The sequence below is a fragment of the Giraffa tippelskirchi genome, chromosome 9, assembly GCF_054371585.1.
Source record: "Giraffa tippelskirchi isolate mGirTip1 chromosome 9, T2T-mGirTip1v1.2.pri, whole genome shotgun sequence".
Taxonomy (NCBI): Eukaryota; Metazoa; Chordata; class Mammalia; order Artiodactyla; family Giraffidae; genus Giraffa; species Giraffa tippelskirchi.
Window position 1 is genome coordinate 86,740,718 of NC_137283.1, and position 17,174 is coordinate 86,757,891.

At 38.1% G+C, this 17,174-nt stretch overlaps 1 protein-coding gene across 1 annotated transcript in view; it reads right to left on the reverse strand.

The window, feature by feature from the left end:
• The window catches only part of LOC145521624 (uncharacterized), a 198,207-nt gene extending 193,801 nt beyond the window's left edge, over positions 1-4,406 (reverse strand). Inside the window, exon 1 of the transcript XR_014065543.1 lies at positions 4,343-4,406. The gene's annotated coding sequence lies outside the window, so the exon portion shown is untranslated. The remainder of the gene's footprint in view (positions 1-4,342) is intronic.
• Positions 4,407-17,174: the final 12,768 nt, after the last annotated feature.

Sequence of the window (17,174 nt, forward strand, 5' to 3'; positions counted from 1 at the left end):
CGACCAGCTAGACCTAATTGATGTCTCTAGGGCATTTCACCCCAAAACAATCAATTTCACCGTTTTCTCAAGTGCACATGGAACCTTCTCCAGGATAGATCACATCCTGGGCCATAAATCTAGCCTTGGTAAATTCAAAAAAATTGAAATAATTCAAATCACATTTTCTGACCACACTGTACTAAGATTAGATCTCAATTACAGGAAAAAAAATATTAAAAATTCCAATATATGGAGGCTAAACAACACACTTCTGAATAACCAAAAAATCATAGAAAAAATCAAAAAAGAAATCAAAATATGCATAGAAATGAATGAAAATGAAAACACAAAAACCCAAAACCTATGGGACACTGTAAAAGCAGTGCTAAGGGGAAGATTCATAGCAATACAGGCTTACCTCAAGAAACAAGAAAAAAGTCAAACAAATAACCTAACTCTACACCTAAAGCAACTAGAAAAGGAAGAAATGAAGAACCCCAGGGTTAATAGAAGGAAAGAAATCACAAAAATAAGGGAAGAAATAAATGCAAAAGAAACAAAAGAGACCATAGCAAAAATCAACAAAGCTAAAAGCTGGTTCTTTAAGAAGATAAATAAAATTGACAAACCATTAGCCAGACTCATCAAGAAACAAAGGGAGAAGAATCAGATCAACATAATTAGAAATGAAAATGGAAAATCACAACAGACAACATAGAAATACAAAGGATCATAAGAGACTACTATCAGCAACTATATGCCAATAAAATGGACAACTTGGAAGAAATGGACAAATTCTTAGAAAAGTACAACTTTCCAAAACTGAACCAGGAAGAAATAGAAGATCTTAACAGACCCATCACAAGCACGGAAATCGAAACCGTAATCAGAAATCTTCCAGCAAACAAAAGCCGAGGACCAGATGGCTTCAGAGCTGAATTCTACCAAAAATTTAGAGAAGAGCTAACACCTATCCTACTCAAACTCTTCCAGAAAATTGCAGAAGAAGGTAAACTTCCAAACTCATTCTATGAGGCCACCATCAAGTTAATACCAAAACCAGACAAAGATGCCACAAAATAAGAAAATTACAGGCCAGTATCACTGATGAACATAGATGCAAAAATTCTTAAGAAAACTCTAGCAAGTAGAATCCAACAACATATTAAAAAGATCATACATCATGACCAAGTGGGCTTTATCCCAGGAATGCAAGGATTCTTTAATATCCGCAAATCAATCAATGTAATACGCCACATTAACAAATTGAAAGATAAAAACCATATGATTATCTCAATAGATGCAGAAAAAGCCTTTGACAAAATTCAACATCCACTTATGATAAAAAAAAAAAAAAACTCTCCAGAAAGCAGGCATAGAAGGAACATACCTCAACATAATAAAAGCTATATATGACAAACCCACAGCAAACATTATCCTCAGTGGTGAAAAATTGAAAGCATTTCCCCTAAAGTCAGGAACAGGACAAGGATGCCCACTCTCACCACTACTATTCAACATAGTTTTGGAAGTTTTAGCCACAGCAGTCAGAGAAGAAAAAGAAATAAAAGGAATCCAGATTGGAAAAGAAGAGGTAAAACTCTCACTGTTTGCAGATGACATGATTGTCTACATAGAAAACCCTTAAGACTCCACCAGAAAATTACTAGAGCTAATCAATGAGTATAGTAAAGTTGCAGGATATAAAATTAACACACAGAAATCCCTTGCATTTCTATACACTAACAATGAGAAAACAGAAAGAGAAATTAAGGAAACAATTCCATTCACCATTGCAACGAAAAGAATAAAATACTTAGGAATATAGCTACTTAAAGAAACAAAAGACCTATATATAGAAAACTATAAAACATTGATGAAAGAAATCAACGAGGACACAAATAGATGGAGATATATACCGTGTTCATGGATTGCAAGAATCAATATAGTGAAAATGAGTATACTGCCCAAAGCAATCTATAGATTCAATGCAATCCCTATCAAGCTACCGATGGTATTCTTCAGAGAACTAGAACAAATAATTTCACAATTTGTATGGAAATACAAAAAACCTCGAATAGTCAAAGCAATTTTGAGAAAGAAATATGGAACTGGAGGAATCAACCTGCCTGACTTCAGGCTCTACTACAAAGCTACAGTCACCAAGACAGTATGGTACTGGCACAAAGAAAGAAATATAGATCAATGGGACAAAATAGAAAGCCCAGAGATAAATCCATGCACCTATGGACACCTTATCTTTGACAAAGGAGGCAACAATATACAGTGGAGAAAAGACAATCTCTTTAACAAGTGATGCTGGGAAAACTGGTCAACCACTTGTAAAAGAATGAAACTAGAACACTTTCTAACACCATACACAAAAATAAACTCAAAATGGATTAAAGATCTAACTGTAAGACCAGAAACTATAAAACTTCTAGAGGAAAACATAGGCAAAACACTCTCCGACGAAAATCACAGCAGGATCCTCTATGACCCACCTCCCAGAGTAATGGAAATAAAAGCAAAAATAAACACATGGGACCTAATTGAACTTAAAAGCTTTTGCACAATGAAGGAAACTATAAGCAAAGTGAAAAGTCAGCCTTCAGAATGGGAGAAAATAACAGCAAATGAAGCAACTGACCAAGAATTAATATCAAAAATATACTCCTGCAGCTCAATTCCAGAAAAATAAATGACCCAATCAAAAAGGTCGGCCAAAGAACTAAACAGACATTTCTCCAAAGAAGACATACAGATGGCTAACAAACACATGAAAAGATGCTCAACATCACTCATTATCAGAGAAATGCAAATCAAAATCACAATGAGGTATCATCTCACGCCAGTCAGAATGGCTGCTATCCAAAAATCTACAAACAATAAATGCTGGAGAGGGTGTGGAGAAAAGGGAACCCTCTCACACTGTTGGTGGGAATGCAAACTAGTACAGCCACTATGGAGAACAGTGTGGAGATTCCTCAAAAAACTAGAAATAGAACTGCCATATGACCTAGCAATCTCACTGCTGGGCATACACACTGAGGAAAACAGAATTGAAAGAGATACATGTACCCCAATGTTCATTGCAGCACTGTTTATAATAACCAGGACATGGAAGCAACCTAGATGTCCATCAGCAGATGAATGGATAAGAAAGCTGTGGTACATATACACAATGGAATATTACTCAGCCATTAAAAAGAATACATTTGAATCAGTTCTAATGAGGTGGATGAAACTGGAGCCTATTATACAGAGTGAAGTAAGCCAGAAAGAAAAACCCCAATACAGTATGCTGCTGCTGCTGCTGCTGCTGCTAAGTCGCTTCAGTCATGTCTGACTCTGTGCGACCCCATAGACGGCAGCCCACCAGGCTCCCCTGTCCCTGGGATTCTCCAGGCAAGAATACTGCAGTGGGTTGCCATTTCCTTCTCCAATGCATGAAAGTGAAAAGTGAAAGTGAAGATGCTCAGTCGTGTCCGACTCTTAGCGATCCCATGGACCGCAGCTTACCAGGCTCCTCCATCCATGGGATTTTCCAGGCAAGAGTACTGGAGTGGGTTGCCATTACATTCTCCCCAATACAGTATACTAACACATATACATGGAATTTAGAAAGATGGTAACGATAACCCTATATGCAAGACAGAAAAACAGACACAGATATATAGAACAGTCTTTTGGACTCTGTGGGAGAAGGCGAGGGTGGGATGATCTGAGAGAATAGCATTGAAACATGTATATTATCATATGTGAAACAGATCACCAGTCTCGATGCATGAGACAGAGTGCTCAGGGCTGGTGCATTGGGATGACCCAGAGGGATGGGATGGGGAGGGAGGTGGGAGGGGGGTTCAGGATGGGGAACACATGTAAACCCATGGCTGATTCATATCAATGTATGGGAAAAACCACTACAATATTGTAAAGTAATTAGCTTCCAACTAAAATAAATAAATTTAAAAAATAAATAAATAAAATGGATAATCAACAAAAACCTATTGTATAGCACATGGAACTCTGCTCAATGTTATGTGCCAGCCTAGATGGGAGGGGGATTTGGGGGGAGAATAGATACATGTATGTGTATGGCTGAGTCCCTTCACTGTGCACCTGAAATTATCACAACATTGTTAATCAGCTATAAAGGGAAAGTTTTAGTCACTCAGTCATGTCTGACTCTTTGCAACCCCATGTATTGTAGGCCACAAGGCTCCTCTGTCCATGGAATTCTCCAGGAAAGAATATTGGAGTGGGTTGCCATTCCTCCTCCAGGAGATCTTACCCCAGTACAAAATGTTTTTATACTGTAAAAAAATAATAATAATAAAAATAAAATTTAAAAACCTACCATTCATTTGCTCTCTCAAGTACTGGGATGTGTAGCAGATCTCAAGACTGGGCTGCTGAACCTCCTGTAAAGAATATCATATGTTTGAAACCCATATAGTCCCAGAGAATGAAAGCAAACACCTGGGTTTTCATGGATACAACTAGTCCTTTAAATATTTTCTCAGGTAAGAGTTACACGAAGGAAAATTAGAATCTGCTTAGAAAATTACCCCATTTGGAAAAAGAGTTAACAGACAAATTCCATCCCAGTTCAGGGTTTTGTTTTGTTTTTTCTCCAGAAAATTAAAAGCTAGAGAATATTATATACTATGAGATTTTTTTTTCTTTTTTTAATAGACTTCAATTTTTAGAACAATTTTGGGTTCACAGCAAAACAGAGGAAGGTACAAAGATTTCCCATATACTGTTTACCCACACTTATAAGCCTCTCCCATTATCAGCTTCTTCACCAGAGTGATACACTTGTTACAACTGATGAACCGACTCTGACACCTCACTATCACCAAAGGACATAGTTTACTTTTGAGTTCACTGAGTGCTGTACATTCTGTGGATCTGGGCAAATGAGTGATGACATATATTATACACATAATGTGTCTACCATTATAAAAAATATTTTGAGATTTTTGAAATGTCACATTTATGTTTTAACTAAAACTATAGGATGTATTTTCTCCAAATCATCTTTTATTTTTCCCACATATCACAGTCTTTAAATGTGATAGTTACTAGTTTTGTCCTCTATAGTGTTTAGATAAAGGTCAAGTTACTTTGGTTAGGTAATCTATTAAAGACAAAATTACTATATCTATGATAATCAGAATGTAACAAAATATAACTACATATAAAATCTTATTAGACATAACTGAATACTTTTATTGTAATTTGAGCATGAAGAAATCACCATAAATCCCAGTTACCTCTCTACAGGGTAGCTATGGCAGTAACTGAGACACTTTATTGACAGAGACCGTGTTCTCCACATTCACTTCAATGAGCCAAGAGGTGACTAACCAAACAGCTAAGCAAGTATAGGGTACTTGTCTCCAAGTTCCCAAGGACAGATTTTCAATTGATTTGTAACTATTAAAAACTGGTGTATTATCAGAAGAAATACTTCCTTAAGTGAAAATGGGGGTAGGGGGAGACACGACTAAGAGAACTGTCGATCTCAACGCAAATGTGAGAGAAGTTGGAATGGAAGCATCCTGGAATGCTGTGCAGTCTGAAGGCCATCAGGGAATTGTTGAGTCAAAGCCGACTATCAGGGGACTCCTTTACCTACACAGAACTAAGTATTCTTGCCATACTCAGTCATTGACTTCAAATGCCCCTTGGGAAGGGCAGCCTCAGTGCTTCACATCATATATTTATTCTAGGATTTTCACTTCCCTCAGCCTCTGTCTTCCCACCTGTATCACCTGCCAGAGCAACTTGGACATTTCTGTTTTACTGAGAGGTGGTCATCTTTCCACATTTCCTTAGCCATCTCAATAGCAAGTCTGCCCCAACCTCTCGGTCTCTGCTAGGGTATAAAGTCTTGTGACCCAAGACAGTACTCCCAGATGAAAAAGTTCTAATAAGACCATTAAAACTCCCACTGAGCCCCCCATTTCCTGGTCTCAAGTGTACCCAGTCTAACTATTGCAGCTACAATCTGACGCTTAGAGAAGACAGAGGCTGGTAAGCAGGGCCTATTACACAAGCAACAGGGTTCACTGGCAAAATTAACATTCCTAATTAAGAATTACCCTCAATATCATACTGCATATACCAGTGGATCCCAAAACTAGCTATTCATCAAAACTACTTGGCAAGATTTACTTTTAATACCAATTCTCAGCTCTTCTCCAGATTACATTGAATGTAAACTCTTCAGAAGTATGGTTCATTAAGGCAAAAATACGATATATTGAAATTAATTCTTTATGAATTAACTGTCTTTGAGAGAAATTTCAAGAAAATAAAATGCATCTCAAAAATACTTTTAAGTTACAACAAAATTTTGAATAATGATTTGAATCTCTTTCACAGTTACATTTTATACTAGTGTTTTCTTTATTTCAATGACTAAGAAAGAATTTGCTTTCCTAGTAATAGATACCTGAGTAGTCTCTTTCAGCTGCAAAAATAGAGGTTTAACATCTTGACCTCCATGCCAATAGACAATCAAAACCACAGTGTTAAAATCAAATGCTAGTAAAGTAATAGATTTTACGATTAATCTAGTGTTCACTGACATAAGGACTTTAAAGACTTTTAGTCAAGTAGGTTTAATTACTCACGATTATTTTGCCTTTTGTGAACATACTAAATATTTATAGATGTTTTGAAACAGGGCAAATGAGAAAAACAATCCATCTAAAATCTAAATCCCAGCAGTACAAGCATAAACATTCCAATTCTCCGTCACACAAGCGCCAAGGATGCACTACAAAGCCCAAAATAATCACTTATTGATATTTCAGGTTTAAACACACATTGATTTGAAACAGCTTCAGGAAAATATGACACAATTTTAATACATCCCTAGGCATAGAAACTGCTTGTGTCTTCACTGAATCACCTCTCAATTCAATAGCAATCTAAATGGAGATTCAATACAGACACACAAAAGCAAAGCAAATAAGTAGAATTCCAGTAATTCCTGTGATACATAGTGAAAGAAATACGTGTATATTGGTGATGAGAGAGAACCACATGCCTCATACATGATAAGACCTTCCTAAATATTCTGTGTGTGCTCAGTTGCTCAATCGTGTCAGACTCTTTGCAACCCCATGGACTGTAGCCGACCAGGCTCCTCTGTCCATGCAATTTTTCCATGCAAGAATACCAGAGCAGGTGGCCATTTACTCCTCCAGGGGTCTTCCTGGCACAAGGATCGAACTCTCATCTCATGTTTCCTGAATTGGCACACGGAATCTCCACCACTAGCAGCACCTGGGGAGCCCGTAAATAGTCTGGTTTGTGTAAATAATCTGAATAGTTTGTCAGATTTTTTATATTAAATGAGTATCATTCACTCACTATTCAATATATGCCTATGTGACAGGTGGGCAACATATGCCTATGTGACAGATTTGCTGTGCTTAGTCGCCCAGTCGTGTCAGATTCTTTGTGACCCTATGGACTGCAGCCTGCCAGGCTCCATTATCCATGGGGATTCTCTAGGCGGAAATACTGGAGTGGGTTGCCATGCATTCCTCCAGGGATCTTCCCCAACCAAGGATCGAACCCAGGTCTCCCACATTGCAGGCAGATTCTTTACTGTCTGAGCCAACAGGGAAGCCCAAGAATACTGGAGTGTGTAGCCTATCCCTTCTCCAGGGGAAATTCCCAACCCAGGGATTGAACTAGAGTCTCCTGCATTGCAGGTGGATTCTTTACCAGCTGAGCTATAATAAAATGAAAAAATTAAGTGCCATGTAATTTCAGAGAAACTATGTGGCATCACAGTTAAAACATGAGCTTGAAGCCAAGCATACAGGAATTAAATTTCCTATCCATTTACTAGCTATGCAATCATATGAAGTTACTTAGATCATCTGAGCCTCAAGATCTTTTTCTGTGAATTTGAAGTAGCAATATCTACTTTGTAGGCTGTCTAGGAGGATTAAATAAACTAATCTCTCTCTCATACACACAAGTACTATAATTTACATGTAATAAATGTTATTAACAGTCTCCCTATTTTCTTCTGAGTAGTATAATGCACCTAAATCTAGCTATAGCAAGTATTTGGCATTTACCAATGATCCATAACATAAAAGACTTTTCCCAATAGATCTACAAAATGTAAATTAATTCTGCCTCCCCTATTAACTTCTGTTTTCAAAGAATGTGCTTGTATAGAAGAAGTACATGAAGCTGTAGACAGGAGTTCTGTAAATCTAAACAAAAGTCTTGACTAACATTAAATGACATATAGGCAGCACTGACATATATAAATTTTGTTGTTGTTGTTGTTGCTGTTGTTCAGTCATTCAGTCATGTTCAACTCTTTACGACCCCAAGGAACAGCAGCAAGCCAGGTTTCCCAGTCCTTCTCTGTCTCCCAGAGTTTGCTCAAACTCCTGTCCGTTGAGCCGATGACGCCATCCAACTATCATCCTATGTCGTCCCCTTCTCTGGCCTTCAATCCTCCCCAGCATCAGGGTCTTTTCCAATGAATTGGTTCTTCACATCAGGTGGCCAAATTATTGGAGTTTCAGCTTCAGCATCAGTCCTTCCAATGAATGTTCAGGCCTGATTTCCTTTAGGATTGACAGGTTGGATCTCCTTGCAAGGGACTCTCAAGAGTCTTCTCCAACACCACAGTTCAAAAGCATCAATTCTTCAGCACTCAGCTTTCTTTATAGTTCAACTTTCACATCCAGAATGACTACTGGAAGAACTATAGCTTTGACTAGACAGACTTTTGCTGGTAAAGTAATGTCTCTGCTTTTTAATATGCTGTCTAAGTTGATCATAGCTCTTCTTCCATCCTTGGGAGTGTCTTTTAATTTCATGTCTGCAGTCATCATCTGCAGTGATTTTAGAGCCCCCAAAAATCAAATCTGTCACTGTTTCCATTGTTTCCCCATTTATTTGCCGTGAACTGATGGGACCGGATTCCATCATCTTAGTTTTCTGAATGTTGAGTTTCAAACCAACTTTTTCACTCTCCTCTTTCACTTTCATCAAGAGGCTCTTTAGTTCTTCTTCACCGTCTGCCACAATGGTCATGTCATCTGCATATCTGAGGTTATTGATATTTCTCCCAGCAATCTTGATTCCAGCTTGTTCTTTATCCAGCCCAGCATTTCACATGATGTACTCTGCATATAAGTTAAATAAGCAGGGTGACAATATACAGTCTTGATGTACTCCTTTCCTATTTGGAACTAGTCTGTTATTCCATGTCCATATTGCAATATGTTATTTGGCTATAAGTTATGTGCTTGAGGATATCAGTGAAAACCATGGAGTAAGGAACTCCAAAATTCTGCCGCTCCATAAAAGTGATTAAGAAAACTTTCAGTGTCATTTTCAGAACTCTAGAACTTAACCAAAGCTGCAACAACCAAGAGAGTGTTTATTCAAGAAATATACACCATTTATTAAAGAAACTGTTCTTTTGCTGTTGCACATTCTTGGCTCATTTCTCCTAAATGAATCGACTATGTATATGTGAGTTCACTTCTGGGCTTTCTATTCTGTTTCATTAATCTGTGTGTCAGGGTTTATGCCAAAACCATGCATTTGATTACTATCAAAATCAGGGAGTATGTTACCTCCAGCTTTGCTCTTTCTCAAGATTGTTTTGGCTGTTCAGGGTCTTCTGTGGTTACACATAAATTTTAGAATTATTTGTTCTAGTTCCTGGGATACGTCACTGGAATTCTGATAGAAATTAACGTGAATCTATAAATTGCTTCCCTGGTGGCTCAGCAGTAAAGAATCGACCTGTCAGTACAGGAGATGTGGGTTCAGTCCCTGGGTGGAGAAGATCTCCTGGAGAAGGAAATGGCAACCCACTCCAGTATTCTTGTCTGGAAAATTCCATGGACAGAGGAGCCTGAGGGGCTACAGTCCATGGGTTTACAAAGAGTCAGACAAGACTTGGCGACTGAGACTTTCACTATGTAAACTCCTACTCTATAGAGATGCAGCAGTCAAAATCTTCTTGCCTGACACTTCAGTGCAAATTCATCACCAGGATAACAGTAGCTACCAACTCCATTTCTCGTGTAACAATCAATAAATATATCTTAAGTTTCTCTCAGAACCTATGTAGCATGTAATCAATTCTCCATATCTTCACAAATTGTTAAACAAAATATTTTACTCATTCTAATTTTCAAAAAGGCATCATAACCAGAATACGTAGACTTAAATCCAAATGTTGCAATGTCACATGACAATAACACTTCACTTTATTTAAAAACTGATTCTAAACTATAAAATTATAGATAAAAGTTTAGAAAGCAACTACCACAGCATAGTGGTACCAGACACCTGGGGTTCAAATCCTGCATCCACCACTTACTGGATGTGTGGCCTCCACATATTTCTTAACGTCTCTGTGCTTCATTTTATTTGTGCAGAAAATGTGAATAATAATAAGTACAAGGATGATATGGCTTCGTACATGTAAAGCCCTTAGTATCTGACACATGTACATGCATGCTAAGTCTCTTCAGTCGTGTCTGACTCTTTGTGACCCTATGGACTGTAGTCCGCCTGGCTCCTCTGTCCATGGGGTTCTCCAGGCAAGAATACTGGAGTGGGTTGCCATGCCTTCCTCCAGGGAATCTTCCCTACCCAGGGATCGAACTCTTGTCTCCTGTAGCTCCTGCATTGCGGGTGGATTCCTTACCACTGAGCCACCAGGGGAAGCCCCATAGTAAGCACTATAAATTGCATTTGTTATTTGTTATTATTGTTACTACCATTGTCAACTAATAAAAGAGACTGTCCATGAGCACTTAGGGGGAAAAAAGTGATGAGCATTAGAAGTCAAAATATATTCATAATGAATTACTTTTCTTTTATCTTATACAACAACCAATTCAAAAGACGTACAAATTTTGCCCATCTTTCTTTTTTGAAGTTTCAGTTTTTACCAGTGTAAAATAAGCAAAAAGAAAGACTACTTTCATAATTAAAGAGGTTTTTTTAAGGGATGTAGGAAGATAAGGTATTAATTCAACAACTAAACAGCCTGAAGCCTTTAGCTCTAAAGCACCTTGTTTCTTGCTGACTTAGACATATCATACAAGTTATTAAAGCAGTCAGACCGGCAAGAAAACGCCTTCAGCATTTCACAGAGCATAGACCCAGCAAGGACTCAAGGCTCTAAGTGAAGGCTAAGAACAGGCCAGCAATATTACACTGCAGTAAATGGCAGTTGTCAACAAGAAGAAAAAAAAAAAAATAGAAGGAAGCGGTAGTAGCTAAAAAAGGCAATATTTTACTGCCTTGCTTGATTTAGATGTTAGATCCATCTTTTAATGTTTCCTGTAGACTCTGGATTTATCCATATGCCAACCGTACATATCCAAAGCACTGTTGTCTGGATAAAAAAGTGTATGTAGGTGCTTGTGTATGTATGCATTTTAAACAAAACCTGTTTTCTTTGACTCCTTAATCTTTTTTTTTAGATCCTCAATAACACTCTTTAGAATAACTCTGGTCTGCAGAAACACGCAAGCACTGTCATCTAATGGCAGCTACCCATTTTAAGGCAGTCAGACAACCCAGACAGCTGTGGCATTCAAATACCTTTCTAAAGTGAAATCAATATCACACATTCAGGCATCATGGCTCAGGTTCTAAAACCATCCATCTATTGTGCTCTCTTAAGAAATAAGTAATCACAAGAAAAACATTCTCTGAAATTCTTCCTGGAACTTCTCTTCAGCCCTGCTTACAGGATCCTAAACCTTTCCTGTCTTTCTCCTGTCGGTGGTGTTCATCTTGGCTGCTATCTTCTTTTATAGCTTCTTATCTGTAAAAATTATTTTAAATATTAAAAAACTCTATCTTTAAAAATATAAAAATGGGTTTAATCTGACACACTAATGTCATCAGTTACTTCTTGGTCTTTAATTAGATGATGAACTTCATACGAATTCTTTCTCATGAATTTGAAGGGGGAGAAAAAAAACCTCAGTCATTCAATTCAATTTTATTTATCCCTTCTCACTTCTAGCCACCAAATATCAGCTTAGTAGAATGATGGCAGAAGCCTGGGGTGACACTGGATTCTAGAACCTTCTAATCATACTCACACACAACTTTTTCATAAAAAACTAAAACAGCCCCAAAAGCATTCACATTTGGCATCTCCTCCACACAATCTTGCTTCTTAATTTCTTCTCCTAAAACCACTGAAGCCCAATGAAAGATTTAATGTGTCTTCCCTTTCCTCTTTCCCCATTTAAGAAGGATTATTTGGCTCTGGACTCACCAATTCAGCAAAAACAATTAATTAACTTAAAGCAAGATTAGATTGTGTCCTATGACATTGTCTCCATCTGTCATAAAAGAAAATTGCAAACCAAACTTACCAGCTATCATTTTCGATTGAGCTGATAAAGAGTAGGCTTTGAAAGTCAGTAAACATTCTTGTGAGCAGAGCTGCCTACATAATTTGTGAGGTCTAGTGTAAAATGAAAGCACAAGTCCCTTGTTCAAAATACTGGGGATAAAACTGCTGTTGAAGTTACTGGAATATAAAGCTTTCTCCTTTCTTCCATGGCCTTTCTTTTGACTAGTTACAGTGTTTTTATTTGTTACTTAATGTCATTCTAAGCTAAAAAAACATTAAAATCTAAAATTATTATTATAAATTAATCAATTGAATTAAGATTAAATTATATTTTTAAATTATTAAGAGTTTTACTCCTTGTATTTATATTACTCAATAATAGTTTTTAAATACAAGAGGATTTAACTGCGTGCATGCATACTCAGTCATGTCCAACTCTTTGCAACCCCATAGGCTGTAGCTAGCCAGGCTCCTTCGTCCATAGGATTTCCCAGACAAGAATACTGGCATGGGTTGCTATTTCCTCTTCCAGGGAATCTTTCTGACCCAGGGATAGAACCTGTATCTCCTGCCTCTCCTGCACTGGCAGACAGATTCTTTACACTAAGCCACCTGGGAATCCCCTCAATTGATTGCAAATTCATCAAAATTACATAATCCCTGTTTCATAGCTCGTACATGCATATGTATTTCATTCTTAGCAAAAACTAGACACACTGTATAAAACTCAACTGTTTTTATTTCATTTCTTGATACCAGCATATTCTACCAACACTCGCTACCTTTGGCTTACTAGTTAGTTAAGTGAAAGTGAAAGTCGCTCAGTCATGTCTGACTCTTTGTGACCCCATGGACTATAGCCTGCCAGGCTACTCTGTCCATGGAATTCTCCAGGCAATTCTACTGGAGTGGGTAGCCAGTCCCTTCTCCAGGGGATCTTCCCAACCCGGGGATCAAATCCAGATCTCCCTCATTGAAGGCAGATTCTTTACCATCTGAGCCACCAGGGAAGCCCATGAATATTGGAGTGGGTAGCCTCTCCATTCTCCATGGGATCTTCCTGACCCAGGAAATGAACCAAGATCTCCTACATGCAGGCAGATTCTTTACCAGCTGAGCTACCAGGGAAGCCCACTAGGTAGTTAAGGAGGACAGAAAGAAAAATGAACTATCTCTTTCTATATTATCATTTCTTGCATAAGGACTTAGCTAGCAGAAGGCAGGGAGTCAATTGAGGTTTCCATAGTCATTTTGTACTTCTTAGAATGCCATTGTCTTTTATATTTCTGCAGTCTATTTTGTATTTCTTAGAATGCCATTGCCTTTTTTCCCCCCTTGGCCACACCACATGGCTTGTGGCATCTAGATTCTCCAACCAGGGATCAAACCCATGCCCCCTGCAGCAGAAGTGCAGAAACTTAACCACTGGATCGCTAGGCAGTCCCAACCATTGCCTGCCTTCTGCATTCTAAACAAGTTCTAGCTCAAAAAAATGTGTTCTCGGGGCTGCTGTCACCCCAACTTAGTCACAGACATAAAACGCATCCTGGGTTTGTGTCTTGCTAAACTCCCATGCATCATGAATTTGCTGGAATGCTGTGCTCAGAGGACACTGTGAGCACTTCATGAAAGTGGAGCAGCAAGAAAAAGTGGATGCACATGTTAAACTTGCCTCCTCTGTTCATGCACGCATGCCACTGCCCCACCAGACTTTACTCACACAAGTCCAAAATAAAATTATTAACAATTTCAAGAAAGGGACAGTAGAGCATTAAACCAAACATGGGCCCTACTAGGTACGGGGCCCGGTGTGACTGCACAGGACATAAAATTAGCCCTGCTTATAGACTGAGCGACTTCACTTTCACTTTTCACTTTCACGCATTGGAGAAGGAAATGGCAACCCACTCCAGTGTTCTTGCCTGGAGAATCCCAGGGACAGGGGAGCCTGGTGGGCTTCCGTCTATGGGGTCGCACAGAGTCAGACACGACTGAAGCGACTTAGCAGCAGCATAGGCTTCTTAGGACAGAAAAGTTTCATTTTCCTTTAAAGAGAGGGAAGAACAGGAACTTTGTTTACTCAGTATTCACTTTATGTTGAGCGCTAAGTTAAATCTTTCACATACATAACCTCATTTAATCACCAAACAATACTTTTGGGTAGGTATTTTTATCCTCATTTATAAAGGGGGAAATTGGAGGTTTTAGAAGCTTAAGTGACGTGCCCAATATCTCTCAACTAAAAGGTGGTGGAATAGGGATTTAAATCCTGGTTTGATTGATTACCAAAGCCTGTTATATCCCACCACCTCCTTAAGAGCATTTATTTCCCATTTTTAATTATAAATTTTTTTAGAATTGTTACTTATATATAGCCCTTCTCCAGGGGATCTTCCCAACCCAGGGATCAAACCCAAGTCTCTTCTGTCTCCTGCATTGCAGGTGGCTTCTTTACCACTAGTGCCACCTGAGAAGCCTCACTTACATATATATCACATACAATAAACACATATATGCTAACATGTTAGTAAGAACAAGTATGAATTAAAAGCATGATTCACACGGTATTAAAAAAACTCACATAGGCTTCTAGCTTTATATGACAGAGTAAGCATACACATACATTTACCTCCTTCTCCCAGTGAAGTTTCATTAACATGATAATAATGCTTTCTTTAAAAGATATAAACTATTGACTTCAAAGAACAGAGAATGGAAGCTGTTGGTGACAAAGCAATCACCAAATAAAGAAAAACAATTGATAAAGAGAAACATGCAGTGTAAATCCATTTATAAAGTTAAAAAACAGGCAAAGCTAAATAATCAGTGTTTAGGAATACATATATAGATAAAACTATTTTCAAAAGAAAAGGAATGATTAGCACAGCCCTCTGCATAGGAACTACCTCTGGAGGGACAAGAATATGGTTAAACAAGAGAAGACAGAGGCTTCTATGGTGCTGCTGTTTCCTTTCTTACCTGGAGTGACAGGAATAGGGTATTCATTTCATTACACATTTAAAATACATAATAATACTCTTGAATGTATACTGTATTTCTCCCAAAATATTATCTTTATAAAAAGATACTGCATTTATAAAATAACTACAAAAAAGTATGTACAAGATAGTATTAGATAACAAGAAAACTTTTGGAGATTAAAATTTGATTGCCACATAAAAATTCAGGAGAAAAGTTGGACAATAAATCTAAAAAAACTCCCAGATTCCAATACAAGGAGACTGAAATAAAGGAGAAAAGAGATTCGAAGGATTATTTCAAGACATTTTATACCCAAGAATTCCAGGAGAAGAAAAAAAGGAATGAGGGAAAAATTATCACAGAAGTGCTCATTGATAATGTCCTCACAGATAAAGTCAGTCTTTAGACCAAAAAGACTCATCTTGCACCCAGGACTTAGATACATCCTGGCAAAGAGTCACATGTCTGAAGACAAACAAAAAGCTACCCAGGAGAAAAAACAAGGGAATGAAAACCAAGGACATTAGCCATCTCATCAGAACCCAGGATGTGGAAAGGCAATAGAGCAAGGCTTTCAAAATTCCCAGGAAAAATGATTTTTATTCCACATTTCTGTTGCTGTACAGTCACTGAGTCACATCTGACTCTTTGTGACCCTACGGACTGCAGCACGCCAGGCTTCCCTGTCCTTCATTATCTCTTGGAATTTGCTCAAACTCATGTCTATTCAGTCGGTGATGCCATCCAACCATCTCATCCTATGTTGCCCACTTCTCCTGCCCTCAATCAGGTTTCTGTAGCCAACATAATAATCATTCATGAGGTCACAATAAAAACATTTTCAAACATGCAAGGACTCGGAAGTTGACCTTAAATGCACTCTTTCTTAGAAATGAAAGAATTAATATCCAAAATATACAAGCAGCTCATGCAGCTCAATGTCAGAAAAATAACCCAATCAAAACGTTGGCAGAAGACCTAAACAGACATTTTTCCAAAGAATACATACAGATGGCTAATGAACATGAAAAGATGCTCAACATCATTCATTGTTAGAGAAATGCAAATCAAAACCACAATGAGGTATCATCTCACATCAGTCAAAATGGCCATCATCAGAAAGTCTACAAACAATAAATCCTGGAGAGGGTGTGGAGAAAAGGGAACCCTCTTAGACTGTTGGTGGGAATGCAAACTGATACAACCACTACAGAGAACAGAATGAAGATTCCTTAAAAAACTAGGAATAAAACTACCACACAGTCCAGCAATCCCACTACTGGGCATGTAACCCAAGGAAATCAGAACTAAAAAGATACATGTACCCCAGTATTCATTGCAGCACTATTTACAATAGCTAGGACATGGAAGCAACCTATATGTCCATTGGCAGATGAAAGGATAAGGAAGTTGTGGTACGTGTACACAATGGAATATTACTCTGCTATAAAAAGGAACAAATTTGAGTCAGTTCTAATGAGGTGGATGAACCTAAAGCCTATTATACACAGTGAAGTAAGTCAGAAAGACAAATATTGTATATTAATGCATATACATGCAATCTAGAAAGATGGCACTGATGATCCTACATGCAGGGCAGCAAAGGAGACACAGACATAAAGAACAGACTTTTGGACTCAGTGAGAGAAGAAGGTGGGATGATTTGAGAGAATAGCACTGAAACATATATATACATTACCATTTATAAAACAGACAGCCAATAGCAGTTTGATGTATGATGCAGGGCACCCAAAGCCAGTGCTCTGTGACAACCTGGAGAAATGGGGTGGGGAGAGAGGTGTGAGGGGGGTTC